Below are 16,943 nucleotides of genomic sequence, written 5' to 3'. Positions count from 1 at the left end.
TACAAGAGAAAAACCACACGCAAAAATCTCATGTTTTAAGTTTTTCTGTTGGGCTGAATTCATAGATATCTTTGCCCCTATGTGGCCCCTGGGATGAGGGTTGGATACACCTAACTGACTTCCTTTAGGGGTCCCATCAGTCTGGGGAGACTGCAAGTGAGAGTCTAACTGCTGAGCAGATAAAGGCACCAGGAACCCTGGAGTTTCATCTTGTCACCTCAAATCTGTGAATTAATTCTTCAAGGCCTTCTGCAGCACCTTCTCTCACTGTGATTCCGGAAGCCATCAAGCCCATGGCACACAAGCACTGCTCGTGTTTGGCTGAATGACGTCAATTTGAGTCCATGTTTATCAGCTTCAGTTTCTTCAGCCACTCCATCTCCCCAGGGTCTCCCAAAATCCTGTGCATGGGTCACATGGAACCGCTCACGGAACCGCTCAGTGCTGAGTGTCTCACGCCACGCACGGCCCGTCTCCTTGCATAGAAAACCTTTCCCTCTGCTCCCTCCTTCAACACTTAGCTCGGGGGTGTGTTCTGGGTGGAGTATTTCCTTTCTTCTTCCAGAGCCACTAAGAAGTCCCCTCTGCTTTTAGCAGCCTCTTCATCCCGTCTCTTTTGTTCACAAGGCTGGCACATAGATGTCTAATAAATGTTGGCAGAAGACCCCGAGTCTGCCAGTCCTTTCTCCTTTAGCCTTCTGTTAGACTTCATGGCTCTGAAACCCAAACCTGTTGTCATGAGCCTCATTTGCTTCCTGAAGACCTCACGTGCACCGTGTGAGGCAGCGTGGTGCCTGCCTTTATAATGCTGTCAGCTGCATTGGTTTCATGGCCCCGCTTACCTTATAGAGCAGAGACCAAAGTAATAATAAGCAAATGACTATTAAGTATATGAGTGGGTTTGGAGGAAAGACAAAATTCAATCCATTTTATTTAAGAGAGACGGCTGTAAGCCAGGTGTGATATTTTTTGATCATTTCCCCCAGACTGAATTGGTATGATTTTTCAATGATGTTCATTTAAATGTTCTGATGCTTGCCTGAGTGGAGTCATCTGGGGCACCATGGGGTTGGGGCTGCTTCACTTAGGACAGGGGATGGAGCTGGGGACATCGATTATATTAGCGGCAAGGATATGAAGCTTATGTCATAGTGATTAGCACATTGTATGAAGTGTGTGTCTGTGTGTGTGTGTGTGTGTGTGTATGTTGGTACCGTCTTATTTTGCTCTCTATCATATATATTGGGACAGGGTCTTTTACTCAGCCTGATTGACTACCAGACCAGTTTTCTTGTTTAATGCTAGGAATCCAAACTCAGCTCTTCATTTTTTCCAAGTAAGCGCTTTACCCACTAAACCATTGCCTTACCCTCATTAGATTAAAACTCACTTTTTTCCTGGTGATATAGCTTAGTGGTAGAGGGCTTGTGTAGCACAAACAAAACCATGGGTTTCATACCCAGCATTGAGATGGCAGGGGTGGGGGTGGAGGTGGGGGGGGTGGGAAGAACATCATTTTGCAGATTTTTTTTTTTTTTTTTTTTTTTTTTTTTTTGGTTTTTCGAGATAGGGTTTCTCTGTGTAGCCCTGGCTGTCCTGGAACTCACTCTGTAGACCAGGCTGGCCTCGAACTCAGAAATCCGCCTGTCTCTGCCTCCCAAGTGCTGGGATTAGCTGGCTCATTTTGCAAAATTCTTACTCCAAGAAGTAAGTTGAGTTGAATATTGCTTAAGGCACCCTTAAGAACTACTAGTGTGTTTCAACTTTCAAGCGATGCCTTAGGCCTGGCAGCTGGATTCCTGGGGTAGAGAAAGATTTCTTTATCTTGTTAGGAAGAGTGTGAAGAAATAGCCCAACTATTAATAATAGACTTCTTTCAGCAATGGGCTTAGGAGAGATTTTTTTCTTCTTCTTTTAGTCTTTCTATAGCTTTCCTAGTTCTTAATGGAGTGTAAATACTTAGCCAGAGAGAGGGGTAGGGGGAAATTGCTCCTTTCATCAAGTACAGGGTGACAGAGGAAGCAGATGTGTACTTTGAGCAGGGAGGGGTAGAACCTGAGGTGTCACAGTTTTATGTGGGGGAACTGGATGGGCGGCGGTGTGCTCAGCTTGGAACGTGGTACGAAGATGGAAGAGCAGCCCAAGACTTTACACATGAAGACTGTGAGGTGGGGGGGGGGGGGGGCTAAGGTGGAAGATGGAAGGAAGGGCTTTGATGCCAGCCTGTGTTTACAGCTCGGGGTCCAGGGTTCAGAGGTATGAGCCAGTTCAACATTTACACAAGAATCTGAGTGGAGTGGTGTGCTGATAAACGCTTCTAAGACTAGTTTAAATTAAAACGTGTTTGAGGATTATTAGGACTTGAGATTATTGTGGAAAACCCCACCCCTAGGCTCAGAAGTTTCTTAGAAGAGAGCTTGCTTTTTGTATGGGAGACTGAGTTCCAATTCTAGAGCCTTATCTATAGCCAGGACATATTTAAGATAAGCCACTGGGGTAGAATGTGGGTACCAGATAAGAAACCTGGAGCAGAACACAGCAAGAAAGTATTACGGTCAGCGCTCCTTATGTGCACGTCTGTGTTCATGGGTTCAACCAACCTCAGATTGAAATATTAAGACAAAATAAAACAAAGATGGTGGAAACTCCAGAAAACAAATATGAGTTGGCCACGGGCAGACACTACACTGGATCCACCAGCACAAAGCGATGCTGTGGTACTTCCTGTTGTGCCTCCCTGCCACATGACGGCTCCTCAGCCTCCGCCCATCGTTGGACTGAGCTTTGCCTGCCTGGTATATCATTTACATGTGATGGAGCTTGGCCTCTGATGCTCGCACCTGTACTGAGCATGTGCAGACTTTGCCCTGCCTTCATTCTCTAATGGTAGAGCATAGGATCTATTAGCCTGTCCATCCATCTTATGGGCTAGTATAAGTCATCTAGAGGTGATTCAAGCACATAGTAGGATGTGTACAGATTATGCACAAAGCCTGGATCATTTTCTAGAATCTTGTGTTTTGATGTCTGTTGGGGGTTCTTGAAAATCAGGCCAGGTGGATATGGAGGGACATGTGATTTCTGATACAATCAAAGGAAGGAGGAAAAGATGTCCAGGCTCACGGTGTCAGTATTCACAGATGGAAGATTGGCCACTTCCCACTGTCTTTGTTCCTAACAATATTGGAATGTTAGATTTAAGGTAGGACCCTCCCTTCTTTGAGATTCATAGAAGATCAAGGGCCCTGGAAAATTCTACAGGAAAAAAAAAAAAAAGCCTCTTTGATTTCATTTACTCCGGCATTTCCACATTCATTTGATGGACTAATGCTGTGTGTGGCCATGGTGGAAGGGAAAGTCAAGGCCTTCCCCCTGGAAAAGATGACTAGATGTATTTATGGGATGGTAGAAAGTGAAGACTATTACAAAGAGGCTGAAAGATTAAAATGACCCTTTTTAGAGCCCCGAGGTTCCAAGGGTTGGTGTGTTGTTCCCTACAGGACGAGAAATCTATGGAGTTTAGTGGCAAAGTTAGGGTCCACAATGAGCTCTGACTCCAAGTTCAACCTCAGAGGAGCAACAAGCACAATGTTTGTGCAGCAAGGTGACAGAAGTAGTATCTAAAGAACAAGTGAATGCCCTTGCCATTCATCAGGGAAGCTACCAAAGCACTCAGGCACCGTGTAGCCAGCGTCAAAGAAACGCACTGAGCCTTCTGGCTCTGGACTCAATGGCTTCAGTGTTGTTGGATGTGAACCTAGCTACTGCTCCTGCAAAATTAGCTAAACCCCAAATGACCCACAAATGATGGTTCTTTCTTTTGCCTGGGTTTCCTACTTATCCAAATTGGCAGCTCCTGGGCTTGACAGAGTGCCCTGGAACCCTGGAAATACACCCCAGAAGCAGTGGGGTCTCCTCTGGAGCTTTGTGAATGACTGTCACTTCTCCCCTCCCAGGCCCAGTCCCCCAACCTTTGCTTTTATTATTTTTTCTTTATTTTTAACTCTTTATGAGTGTTTTACACCTGTATATCTGCATGCAGCACCCAAGGAAGCCAGTAGAGGGAGTCAGATTCCCTGGAACTGGAGTTACAGGAGGTTGTGAGTGGCTTGTGGGTGCTGGGGATTGAACCCCAGTCCTTTGGAAGAGTAGCTGGTGCTCTTAACAACTGTTTCATGTCTCCAGACCACGAGTCTTTTGCTGCTATTGTTGCTATGTTTGTTTGTTTGTTTGTTTGTTTGTTTGTTTGTTTGTTTGAGACAGGGTCTCACATGTAGCCCTGGCTGGCCTGGCACTCGGACTGGAAACACTTGAAAAGTAATTGCTTAAGCATGCCCCAGGTAGATGCTGGCAGATGTGGAGCAGTGGTGTTGCGCATGTGTGTGAGCAAGCTTACATGAGGATATGCACTGGGAAATACTAAGCTCACATATCCCCCTGCCTCTGTCTCCCGAGTGCTAGGATTAGCAGCATCTACTACCATGCCTGGCCTGCTTTGTTTGTTTGTTTGTTTGTTTGGTTTGTTGGTTTGGTTGGTTGGTTTTTGAGACAGGGTCTCATATATGTATGTAGTCAAGGATGATCTTAAACTTCCGATTTTCCTGCCTCTGTCTTTTAAGTGCTGCCATGACAACCATGTACCACTAGTCGCCTGGCTTTACATGGTCTTGGGGATGGGCCTGGTGTAGGGAAGAACAGAGTGAGCAGTGGAGAGGAGGGAGAACATTGCAGGTCAGGCAGGATCTCAGCAAGGGCCCATCAGAGGAATAAGAGTCAGTGGAAAGCACATTAGGAGTGTGCATAGTGGACAGTTTAGCAACACGTTTCAAAGGCCGTGGATGATTCCTGGTGCCTCGGAGCGTGTGGAGACGGATGGGCGCTGCTCTCTCTGATTTTTTGCATCTGTGCCCAGGTACTTCAGTTTAATAAGGTACTGATGAGTGTGGAGATAAAAATGAAACCTGCTTGAGAACTAGGTCCTTCCTTCAGGACTATTTCCACAGAATATTATGGGCCGTTTGTTTTGTTTTCTCTTTTCAATAGTCATGCACGGTGACTCTGTCCTTCTTTTCACTTTATTGATTTTCCAGAATGGGAGTACGAGGTGTGACTGTAAAGCAACATGACTGATTATTTTAGCATACGCACCAGATCGTATACAGCCAGATGCATTTTATGACCTTCAGAGGAGTTTCCCTGATAGGCCGAGCCCTCACTGCAGACCCACCACTCTCAGAAACCGTGTCCTTAGGACTCTGCTGCGGGGAGGTGTGAGGTATCTAGGTGTGGGCTCTGGGAAGCCCTCCGGCAAAGCATTATTGTTCAGAGTGGATTGGTCCTTAAAAATAGCTCCCAATTTGGCAAATAGGTAATTAAACTGGCTAATAGTATCTGCAATCCAAATAAAAGTGATTATAAATAATAAAGCTTCCAGGCACTATTTGCTTATGGAAGCAAATGGACCAGTTATAGAAGACCGAATTCCAGCGGACAGCCAAATTCACTGAGCAGATGAGGTTTGGTTTTGCTTTTGTCTAGAAAACTATGGCAATATTCTCATTGTTTCTCTCTCTCTCTCTCTCTCTCTCTCTCTCTCTCTCTCTCTCTCTCTCCCCCTCCTTCTGTGTGTGTGTCTGTGTGTGTGTGTCTGTGTGTACGCGCGCGCATGCACAAAAGGCCAACATCAGGCATACTCCTCAAGTAGCTTCTCTACTTCCATTTTAAAATATTATGTGTCTGTACCTGGGTGGTAATGGCAGATGCCTTTGGAGGCTAGAAGAGGACATTGAATTCCCTAGAGCTGGAGCTGGAGTTACAGGCAGCTGTGAGACTCTAGATGTGGGTGCTGGGAACTGAACTGGGGTCCTCTATAAGAAAAATACATGCTTTTAACTGCTGAGCCATTTCTCCAGCCCCACACTACATCATCATCATCATCATCATCATCATCATCACCATTTTGACATAGACTTTTGCTGAATGAACCTGGAGCTCACCAATTGGGTAGGCTGGCTAGCCAACAAGCACCAGGATCCTCCTGTTTCTGCTTCCTCCCAGTACTGGGATTATAGGTGCATGCTAGCATGTTTGGCTTTTTACATGGATGCTGGGAGTCTGAATTCAGGTCTTCATGCTGTATGGGATGTCCTTTACTGACTGAGACAATCCTCCATCCTTGCTCTCCTCTGGGAAGGAATCCAGGCCTTTGGTAGCATCTAGCCTTGAAGCAGGGGTACCAGTTGCTTTTATGTAGTATGACCAAATAACTTACAAGAACATTTAAGGGGGGAGAGATTTATTTTGCTTCATGACTTCATGACTCCTCCATTATGGTGGCCATAGAGGCGCCTCACCCATGGTGGTAGTAGCTCATAGCATTGATACTTCACTTCTTGGTGGATCTGTAAGCCGGAGTCAGGCCAGAATCTGGAGTGGCTATCACCTCCAATGCTCACCCATTTCTGTTTATTAGGCCATAGTTCCAAAGGATCCACTCATGTTCAAAACATTCCCTCCACCGAGGACCAAGTATTCAAACACACTAGCTGTGGGAGCCATTTGGCATCAAAAGCATAATAGGCAGAAATGAACTAAGAACCTTGCTGCTTACATCGACAAAGCAGAGTGTCAACTTTCTGTCTGTCTCACTCAGATATTCGGCGACTGTTGGATGTTTCTTTGCTTAGGAAGAAGTGACTTTCCCAGAAAGAGAGCTGCTAAGTAGTCCCTTCCCCCATCCCCAGATACCCCAAGAACAAATAGGCTATCCTTTGTCATTTAAAGTAAGCACTTATCTTTGGGGACCCCAGGGGCCTTGTAGAGACTTGTTCCTTATGTCAGGGATAACTTGCATGGAAAGTGTCTTCGGGGAGCTAAGAGACAAAGGGCAGATGCTCATGCTGTTGCTGGGGTGAGGAGGACTGTGGAGCTAGGGTTCCTCTGGAGCCCTTGGCATTTTTGGATTGTCACCAACCTAAGCAGAGTCCAGCTCTGGGCCATGCTGCTGGACTACCCATCCCCACACAAAATGTGCTTCTGACGTTTCATCTCCAGGGACAGTCATTTCCTGAACAAAGACCCAGAAGAAGGCTAGTCCCCTATTTTTTTTTTTCAAAATGGGAAAATGGTGTCAGAGGTAATCCAAAAAGCCAAGCCAACCTCCTAGAAATAGCGGCTTCCCCTCCACCAACACCCTACCTCCTGAGTATTGCACAAAGACATGCAGGAGAAAGAGGCAGAGAGAGCCAGCACCTCTCCACACCGCATCCACATCGGCCTCCACATTCTGATCAGCGAATACCCTGAAATCTCCTGTTGTCCTCTCCAGCCTGTCACACAGCACCCTCCTCTCCCACTAGCCCTGCTGCCGGAACGCCTTCCCCAGTTGTTTCATTACATCCTGCCCACCCTTCAAAAGCCAGCTTAGTGTTCTCCTTCCATAAAGGACTCCTCAACTAGGCTAGTCCCCAATGAGTCTTGTCTTTCTGCCTTGTTCTTTCTAGATGCTACAACATGGTTTTGTTGTACATACATATCCTGTCTTCCTGACCTGACCATGTCCTGAGGGCATCAACTGAGTTAAGGCCACAAGTACCTCATAGCTGCTCAGTAAATGTCAGTCACCATTGTGATGCCACACTAACTAAGACAGTGCCCTTGCTTCATGGGATACTGTCATGCCTATATGGTCAAATGTGCACGAGTGCACTTGTGTATGCAGGGGTGGGGTGGGGCAAGTTTCTCTCCCATGTGCCCACTAAAGCCATTGTATTTTCAGCACCTGGTAGACTGCTTTGCTTATGTCTTTTACTTGAAAGAGTAAATAAATTCTCTGTTCCTTCAAGCACTGAATGCCAAAGATTTCCTGGACTGTGCACTGCCTCAAGGATATGCTGTGGGCATCAGTCCCACAAATTTAGGGAGATAAAATATTAGAAATGAGAGAACAAGAATAGGAAAGATGGGCTGGAGGAATGAAGACGAAGTCAGTGATGGAGGTGGTGGTTGTGCAGAGCACCCTGGTCCCCTGGGAGGGGAGAAGAGGCATCTAAGTACCCATAGAGAAGTATCAAAGGGCAGGCATGGCTCTGCATTGTCCTATTGATTTCCAGCCCCAGCTGTTTGGAGCAATAGCATCTAAGCTCTTCACCAACATCCACTGTTGATATGACTGTCCCCACAGGTCCAGTGCTCTGTTGTCCCGACCACAATGTGTATTTATGTAGAGACTGATTGATCTTTCCCATCGTAATTATTCAGATTCAAGCCAATTGGAAGCTCTGCCAAGGAGCCGAGCTGATCAATGAGAGCGCCAGCAACAGTGGGCCAAGTTGTCATTCGGCTCCCGAGTAAAAAAGACTTGACATTTTAGCTAACCTGCACCCTCGTATTGTCAATAAATGCACAATTTACATTAGGCTCCCTGAGATGTGGAAAATACCTCACATACCATCCCCCACCTCCACAAATCAATGAGCAGTGGGCCACAGGCTGCAAAGCACTGAGAGGGAAGTATAATCAGTTATATCTCTTAACCCTCTCTGAGCGTACACACACACACACACACACACACACACACACACACACACACTGGGCACTGTAGCAGCCACTTTCCCTGAACAATGGAGGTTGAGGATGGAAAGTCCTCAGGAAAAGTGTTGTGCTCTGGGAAGCAGCCAGGCCTTTCATTTAGGGACCAACAATCTCCTGCAGAGTGATGTTGGGCAGGTCACACTTCCTTTCTTGTTTCCCTGTGGGTTAGAGAAGATTCAATAGCTTCTCTGCACACCTACACTTCCTACCTGGCCACCCACTCGCTCTCTGGGACTCTGTCTTGTCCTGCCCCGCCCCTGTCTCTGACCCCTACAGTCAAATAGTCATCAATCCAGCCAGGCTACATTCCTAGGTGGCCCTGAACCCATCTCATCTTCTCTACTTGCTCTCCTACACCTGAGGACTTCTAAAGCATCTGAGACTGGGGGGTGGGGGGGGGACTTACTCCGATTGCCCTGTCTCCAGTTCCTCAAATCCACTCTGCACCTGCAGTCAGGAGACCCCCCACAAGCAGCTAACTATACCTCAGTGTGGAAAAAAAACCAAAAAAACAAAACAAAAAAACCTTTCCAGGGCCATCTTCTCAGCTCAACTCTCCCTGGCTCCTGCGGGCTCTTGGGGACCTGTCCTTGCTGGGGCATCTCCCGACACTTCTCAGCTCTTCTCACTCTTGCTCTCAGATACTCTCTGCACCGCACGTTATCACCTCTCTCCCTGATTACCCAGCAGCTTCCCCATCTGAAGGTTGGCCCCCAAGGCCAGGGGCAGACATTACTTGCTATATCGGAATACTCAGTATTGGGGCCAAGCACTTAGTACGCTCCTATTGTGCAGAAGGAATCTGATCTGGTTGACTGCGTTGAATGGAAAGACACAACTTACAGGACTTTGTGGGGACATAAATGAACACCCTGTGCACGGTCACTGTTCTTTGGCTTTCTGTCATCCTAGAGAATAAATAACACTCAGTCTGGCTGTGCACAACTGGAACCAGCCACCAGCCCCATTTGATGAGATTTCTTCTGATTTTTAAGAGATTTTTCCATTGTAATTCAGGCCACATTGTGGTGCGGAATGAAGTCCATCTCTGTTCTACGTACTAGAGAAAAGATGTGAGGCACCATCAGGGGGCAAAGCGGGCAGTTGAGCTCATTTAGGAGACCGGTACACTCTCAGGTGCACTGGCAGCTTGCCAGTTCACAGACACCTCACTTTTGCCTGCTTTTCCCACTTTCTAGAATGGCTCAGAACTAGGGCTTTGTGATGACCTGGGTTCAAATCCTGATTGACCTTATGACTTCAGACCTTAGCAATCTAGGTAAGACACTGTGCCTCAGTTTACCTAAGTGTATGTGCATGTTCATTCTCTCTCTCTCTCTCTCTCTCTCTCTCTCTCTCTGTCTCTCTCTCTCTCTGTCTCTCTCTCTTTTTCCCATTCCCCCTCCCCCCCCCAAGAAAGTCAGTACAGGAGCATGACATCCAGCTTTGAACCTTTTATTTCCTATATGGTGAAGAGGAGATGGCTGTAAGTCCCCATCTCTTTGAAAGTGAGGGCGTTTTGAACACTATGCTTTACAGCAACAGCATGTACTCTTATTAACCCACTGGTGGCTACGCTTAACCCCTATCAGCTCTTAGTTACTTCAAAATCTATGTCCTAAGTATCTGCTCTGCAAAGCAATCCCAAACTCAGTCCAAGTCCCAGAAAATGTTCACGTTTCCCCGTGTTACGTTTACATTCATTACATGACTGGAAGGGAGGAACGCCATCCCCTTTCATGGGACTGTCCTTTCGTTGGTTGCTGGTTGCTTTGACTTTGGGGCTGAGAACTTGAAGAGTAAACGATGTGTGGCCAGTTGGCACGTAAACCCTGTGAAGCCTTCCTCTTTTCTCTTGTAGTTCAGGTATTGAGTTCCCTGCTCGTGGTAGCCTAAGCCCCAGTTCTCCTCGTCCGTTACTAGGCCACCAAAGAGGTTTCGTTACACCTTGCTTATCTTCTATCTCAAACCACATCTCAAATTCAATCAGCTAACCAATAACCCAACCAAACAACCAGCCAGCTAACCAATACACTAATCAAACAACCGAACAATCAACTAACCATTCAACTAACCAGACAATCATCCAGCTAAACAAATAACCCACAACCGACCACTTACCCATCTCTTTCTTGACGACATATACTCTGCTCACTACCACTCCATCCTCCCTTCCCTTGCCAGCCAAGTGGCTCGAGAGGACCCCACCTGACCCCCAACTTGCCAACTTACCTTTTAGCTCTGTTGTAGTTTGGATCCTGTTGTTGTGATAAAACACTGACCAAAAACAACCTGGGGGGAGGAAAGGGGTTGTTTGGCTTGCAGGCTATAGCTCATCATGATGGGAAATCAGAGCAGGAACCTGGAGGCAGGAACTGAAGCAGAGCCCGTGGAGTGCTGTTTACTGGTTTGCTTTTGATGCAAGCGCTTAGCCTGATTTCTTAAACTACCCCAAACCACCTGCCCAGGGGATGGTGCCGCCCACAGTGGGCTAGATCCTCCTACATCAATCATTAATCATGAAAATGCTCCACAGACTTCAGTGGTGCTAGTCTCTTGTTAACAGGTGACTCTTCAGCTACAGCCCACCAGAAGCCACGTATTATTAGTTAAAACGTATCACACAAATGGCCCTGATAGAGCCCTTTAAAGACTCTTAATTTCACAAGCCAGGCCTTCACTATCTGAATTACTTACCACGTTCTTTTATAAGCTCCTACAGAATAGCTGTGAAACTCCAAGCGCTCAACAGCTTTTCCAGCCCAAAGTTCCAAACTCAGTCTTGCCCAAAAGAATGTGGTCTGGACTGTGTTAGCCATGCCTCACAATCCTGGCACTAATTTCTGTATTAGTTACTTTCTGCTGCTATGATAAAACACCATGACCAAAAGGTACTTATGGGAAGGAGTTCATTTTGGCCTATGGTTTCTGAGAGAGGATAGCAGACAAGCATGGCAGCCGAAGCAGGAATCTGAGAGCTCAGATCTTCAGCCATAAACAGGGAGTGGTGAAAGCCAGAAGGAAGTGGGGTAAAATAACAAAGCCATCTCCTGCCCCCATGTTGTACTTCCTCTAGCAAGGCTCCTTCTTCTACAGGCTCCATGGCCTCCCAAACAACGTCACTGAGTATCAAGGCTCCCAAACCTATGGGGGACATTCAGACCACCATAGCTCTATAGGGGGACTTCATTTCCCACTTTAACAACTCACTCTAAGAACACCAATATGTCCCGAGTTCATAACCTCAATTAAAATCTTCCCATCCTTTTCTACTTATAGTGTTTAGTCTCTAGTATGTTTACTTTCTGGTACTATTGGGCCTGTGTCATAGCCACTATTTAGCACAGTTGTTATTAGTGCATCATGAGTAAAAAGGTTGCGTTTACTGATTATAATCCATCGGTCCCATTTTATAGATGCAGAAATGAGAGTCAAGAGAAATTAAGTGAATGTAGATGTATCAGTCAGCTAGTGCTGTATAACAAGCCATCCCGAACTCAGTCACAATCACATCTAGATTTTCCATGGTGTGTGCCTTGGTCGGAGTAGCTCTGTTCTGCACTGAGAGTGGGGTGAGTTTGCTTTATGTGGTTATAATTGGGCTAAGGTTTGAGGAAGCCTGTCCTAGGCCAGTGCAAGGATATGGAACACAGAAGAAGAGTCAGCAACATGGTGGAGGCTTTGACTCAAAACTGCCTTATGAGCTGGGGAAAAAGACTACACCCTGTAACGGGAGGCACTAGTCCTGCCTGAGCCAAGAATGCTGCTGTATAATTTGATACAGAAAACCCTTGAAGAACTGACAGCATTCAAATGCCCTTGTTCCAAGTCCAAAATTACACATTTTGAGTCTTATCTCTAGGAAAAGACAAAACAGCAACAAAATACAACCTAGCAAAACAAAAAAGCCTACTTATGACTGATGGACATTTGGATTTTGATTATAGATGAAAATAGTGAATCTCAGTAAACCAGATACTGAATCTGCCAGCTGAGACACAGGCAGGGCGGGGGTCAGGGCAGGCCTTGGCTGTGGAGAGATGAGCTGGCATCAAGAGGTCCTGAAGCAGTCCAGAATTCAGTGTAGGACTCAGATTGGACCTGGGCCTAGGAATTTCCAGCCAAACAAATGATAGAGGGCAGGGCCTTGGCTGATGGAGGATGGGGCTCTCTTTCAGGGAATCCTGAGCTCTCAACTCCAGTCTAGGACAGCCAGAAGAGAAGAGGCGCGTCTGAAGGTAGAGGGCCTGAGGAACCTGGGTGCAGCGTGCCTGCCCGTGTCTGACACACAGCAGCCAGTGCACAGCCTTGCTGACTTGTGAGCTGTGGTGGAGAATGTTGTTCTGCGCCAGACAGAGAATGTATGGATGTAGTTATGCCGAGAACTGTCTGAGATGCAAACAGCGCCAGAGACGCCTTCATAGTCTCATGGATGCTAGAGCATCCTGGGTCACTAAGGGTAAAATGTTGATTTCTTGTAACTAACTCTGGGTGTTGACTACTGGCTTTTAGAAAAAAGGAGACATGCTCTTGTCCCAGGCCTGTGGCATACTGTGGGTTTTACTTGAGTTTCAAAGATAAAAAGAGATGCCTGTCACACTTTATGCTCTTCCTTGCCTGGGTTGTTCCTTCTCCCTGGGAAGCTGCTGGGGAGTTTGAGCAGCAGGGGGGCTTTGTGATCTAGGATCAGACACTAGGCGCCATTGTCTTTTTGCCTCTAAAAGAGTGCTGACTAAGCCACCTAGAATATAGGTTAGTGTTGTCAATAATATGCAGAAAACCAATAGAAAATCAGAAAAGTAGGACACTGAGTGCGAGCCCAGAACAAGATGGCTTTGGAGTGGGCTTCTTTCTGCCTCACCAACTCTGTCCTTGGGGTAGCAAGGATACTGCCTCCACACCAGTGCATATATACCACATATGCTCCCCCCCCCAGAGTAATTGTTCCTCCATAGGCCCCACAGTAACACTACATATACACATAACACACACATCACACACATGCATATAGCATATATTTCATATACATTACACATGTAGTATACTCACATGCTACACATACCACAAACATACTACATGGAAACTATATATATACAACATACACATAATATACATACTCTATGCATATACATTATATACTTTATATATAACATGTAACACACACATCATATCACACATACTGCACACACAATGCACACCACATATAAACGCACATTATACCCAGACTGCACAAATAACATATACCAAACACATACCAAACACATACACTATGTACACATGTGAATTAACTGCAACTTTTGATGGCCCTTGTAGTAGGTTGAACAGTGTCCCTCCTAAAAACTCATGTCTTCTGGAACGTCATAACGCAACCATATTAGGAAATGGGTCTCTGTTGATATAATCCAGCGAAGATGGATTAGAGTGGCCCCCAAACCCAGGACTATTGTCCTTACAGGACAGACATTCTGACACAGATTCAGAGAGCGTATGGAGACAGGACAGAGGCAGAGAGAAGTCTGAGCCACACATGTACAAGCCAGAGAAAGTCAACAACTTGCAACTTCCAGAAACTGCAACCAGAGGTGAAGGCTGCTTGTAGCCTCCTCAGTGTTGCTCAGCCCTGCTCTCAGACTCCTCAGCGGCACTCAGACTCTGCCAGCTCTCAGTTTTACTTTCAGCCTCCAGAATGGGAGACAGTGGGTCTCTGTTGCTTTAAGCCACCCAGTGTGTGTGTGTGATTACTTAGATGCCTAGGGAGAAGAATCCAGTTCCTTACCCCAGGAGGCCTGCTGAGGCAAGGCAGAGACTTGGCTTGAATGCCCTGCTCCCTGCAGCCTGTCCATAGGCCAAGGGGCCGTCCTGTGGCTGGAGTCTAGGCTCCAGCTTTCCTCTCTGTATAACTGGCATAGTGAGGATGTTGGTGGACATTATAGGGTGTGATGCTATCAGGTGTGGTGGCTCAAACCTGTTCTCCTAGCACCTGGAAGGTTGAGGCAGGAGGATTGCCTTGAGTTTTACATGGTGAACTTGAGCCAGCCTGGTCTACAGAGTGAGATCTGATCTCACTCTCAAACAAGACAACACAGCAGAAAATAAAACACAGGGCACAATTTTCTCACGTTTTATCATTTTCTCTCACAGGCCAGCATTATGCCTGACTTAGAAAGTGTGTTATTGTCGGCTGTGATTGTCCTATGATTCTCTGATATCTTCAAATCCACGGCCACACACTCCAGTTTGAAGTTCCCTTGATTTTACTTTTCTAGAAAATGCTGAACAGCTTGATCTGGTCCTGTGGTGACATGCAATGGTTCTTGGGGCAGCACCTGGGACAGAACAAGCGGCAAGTGTGGCAAGTGTCCTTCAACACCTCCGTGGGAGGGAATGACCACAGACACAACAGAGGTGATGGTTAGTCTGAAAAAGCCCTCCCAAGGCCTTGGAAGAGGATGTCCTTGTCTGTGGCTGCTGGGACGCAGATGATGGGAGTCTCATGACCCTGCCCTGGGATTCGTGGCCTTGTATAGTCTCCTCCCTTTTTATACCAGGGGGAGTGAGTGGGTCCGAGAAACTGGAGCCTGTCACATCCAAGAGCAGGTTATGAAGTCTCAGACTTTTACCTTGGGCTCTTACTCTCTAGGACTATTTAATCAGGGGAAGCAGCCAACATGATGAGCAGCCCCCCACCAACAGCAAGTAAGTGATCGCAGCAACAGACTCTGCTCAAGTGGCTTTTTGGGAGACCCTGACCCCTAACTACCCTACTCTACATCAGATTCCAGACCCTCCCAGGAATTCTGGGAAATCGATGTGTGTTGGTTTAAATCATTTAGGTCTGTGGGGGAATAGTCAACAGCAGTTCACTGATACAGGTGGGAAGATAAGGGCTGGATGGGGAGCAGGGATTAGGACAAAAAGCTGTAACCAGGGGAAGGATTTCAAGGTGCAAGGGCCAAGCCAGAGCCCACACCTACTTCATTGTTCATGCGGAAGGATCAGGCATGTTCTGTGGGTGTGAGCATCTGGTCCAGAGGGTTTTTTTTTTTTGTTGTTGTTTGTTTGTTTGTTTGTTTGTTGTTTTTCGAGACAGGGTTTCTCTGTGTAGCCCTGGCTGTCCTGGAACTCACTCTGTAGACCAGGCTTGGCCTCAAACCCAGAAATCCACCTGCCTCTGCCTCCCAAGTGCTGGGATTAAAGGCATGTGCCACCACTGCCCGGCTGGTCCAGAGTTCAACTGAGTGAGAACATGGGCAAGCAATGGGCAGTGAGGTTTGGTAAAGTCAGGCTGTACCTGTTGGCTTTAACCTTGCAGTCTCCACTTGCCACTGGATACATAGTTAATGATTGTAGCTCAAAAAAATCAATGCACGAAGAACTATGTAGTAGCCTTAGGTATCCTGGAACTCACTATGTAGACCAGGCTGGTTGTGAACTCACATCACAGAGGTGTGCCTACCTCTGCCTTCAGGGTGCTGAGATGAAAGGCTTTTTGGATGTCTACTAGGTTAGATACAAAAGAGTCATTTTGTGCACCCATGACAACGTCCAGTGCTTCTTTGTACCAACCTTGGATGGCCAGAGACGTCTAGCTCAACTGGTTAAAGGACTTTCCTTTAACTCTTTTGCACAGGCCACATGTTCGTGTCCTGATTTCAAACCTCTGGGCTCCACTGGTGACTGGGTGATCTGACCTACAGGGGTGATAATCTTGTGATAATAGCTTTCTTTCCACAGGGTTTTAACCTGGATAAGAAACAAAGTGTGGCTTTCTGTACCCTTATCCCTGGAGATGCCTGGGGTCCCATTCATTACATATATAAAGCAGGAGACAATAGTGTCCCAGAGAGCAGTGTAGACGCCACAGTCAGACAGCCTGGGTTTGAATCTTAGTTCTGCTTCTTGCTAGCTGTGTGTTCTTGGACTACTTACTTCATTTCTCTGAGACTCAGATTTTTCTGCTCTAAATAGGACACGATGGGAACACATCCCACTCATGGGAGGGGGGAGAGCAGGCTATGAGCTCCTGCCCAGGAAGAACCAAAGTGCTCCCTGCCTAAGGAAGACTTCATAGGTTCCCTTATCAGTAGAACACGGAGGTCTGAACCCCTGTTGCTTTCTGTGGGGTCTCCCTTGAGTCTGGTGGAATTCACCTGGGCATGACATCATCTTAGGGTTCTTTAAGGATTTCATAAAAACAAAGGATTAGCTTCAGATGACTAACCTACTAGGCTGGAGATGGAGCAAATCCAATAAGCCATGAACGCTGCCAGGACTGCACTCCGATAAACCGAGTCCCATAATCTCCCAGTTTCTCCAGCAAGCCTCTCCACGGGGGACGCCATGAAGCCTGC

The 16,943-nt window shown here is 46.7% G+C and overlaps 1 protein-coding gene across 4 annotated transcripts in view; it reads left to right on the top strand.

Moving 5' to 3' along the window:
* Tbxas1 (thromboxane A synthase 1) overlaps positions 1-16,943 on the top strand; it is a 169,292-nt gene that overhangs the window by 2,951 nt on the left and 149,398 nt on the right. The window contains exon 1 of one of the 4 annotated variants that reach the window (XM_076913510.1): positions 15,154-15,288. The exons of the other annotated variants lie outside the window; for them this stretch is intronic. The gene's annotated coding sequence lies outside the window, so the exon portion shown is untranslated. Of the gene's footprint in view, positions 1-15,153; positions 15,289-16,943 lie in introns of those variants that run through there. 4 annotated transcript variants of the gene reach the window in all.

This window comes from Arvicanthis niloticus, chromosome 15 (assembly GCF_011762505.2).
Source record: "Arvicanthis niloticus isolate mArvNil1 chromosome 15, mArvNil1.pat.X, whole genome shotgun sequence".
NCBI lineage: Eukaryota > Metazoa > Chordata > Mammalia > Rodentia > Muridae > Arvicanthis > Arvicanthis niloticus.
The sequence above is the reverse complement of the archived record's forward strand: the minus strand, read 5'-3'. Positions and strand labels throughout refer to the sequence as shown.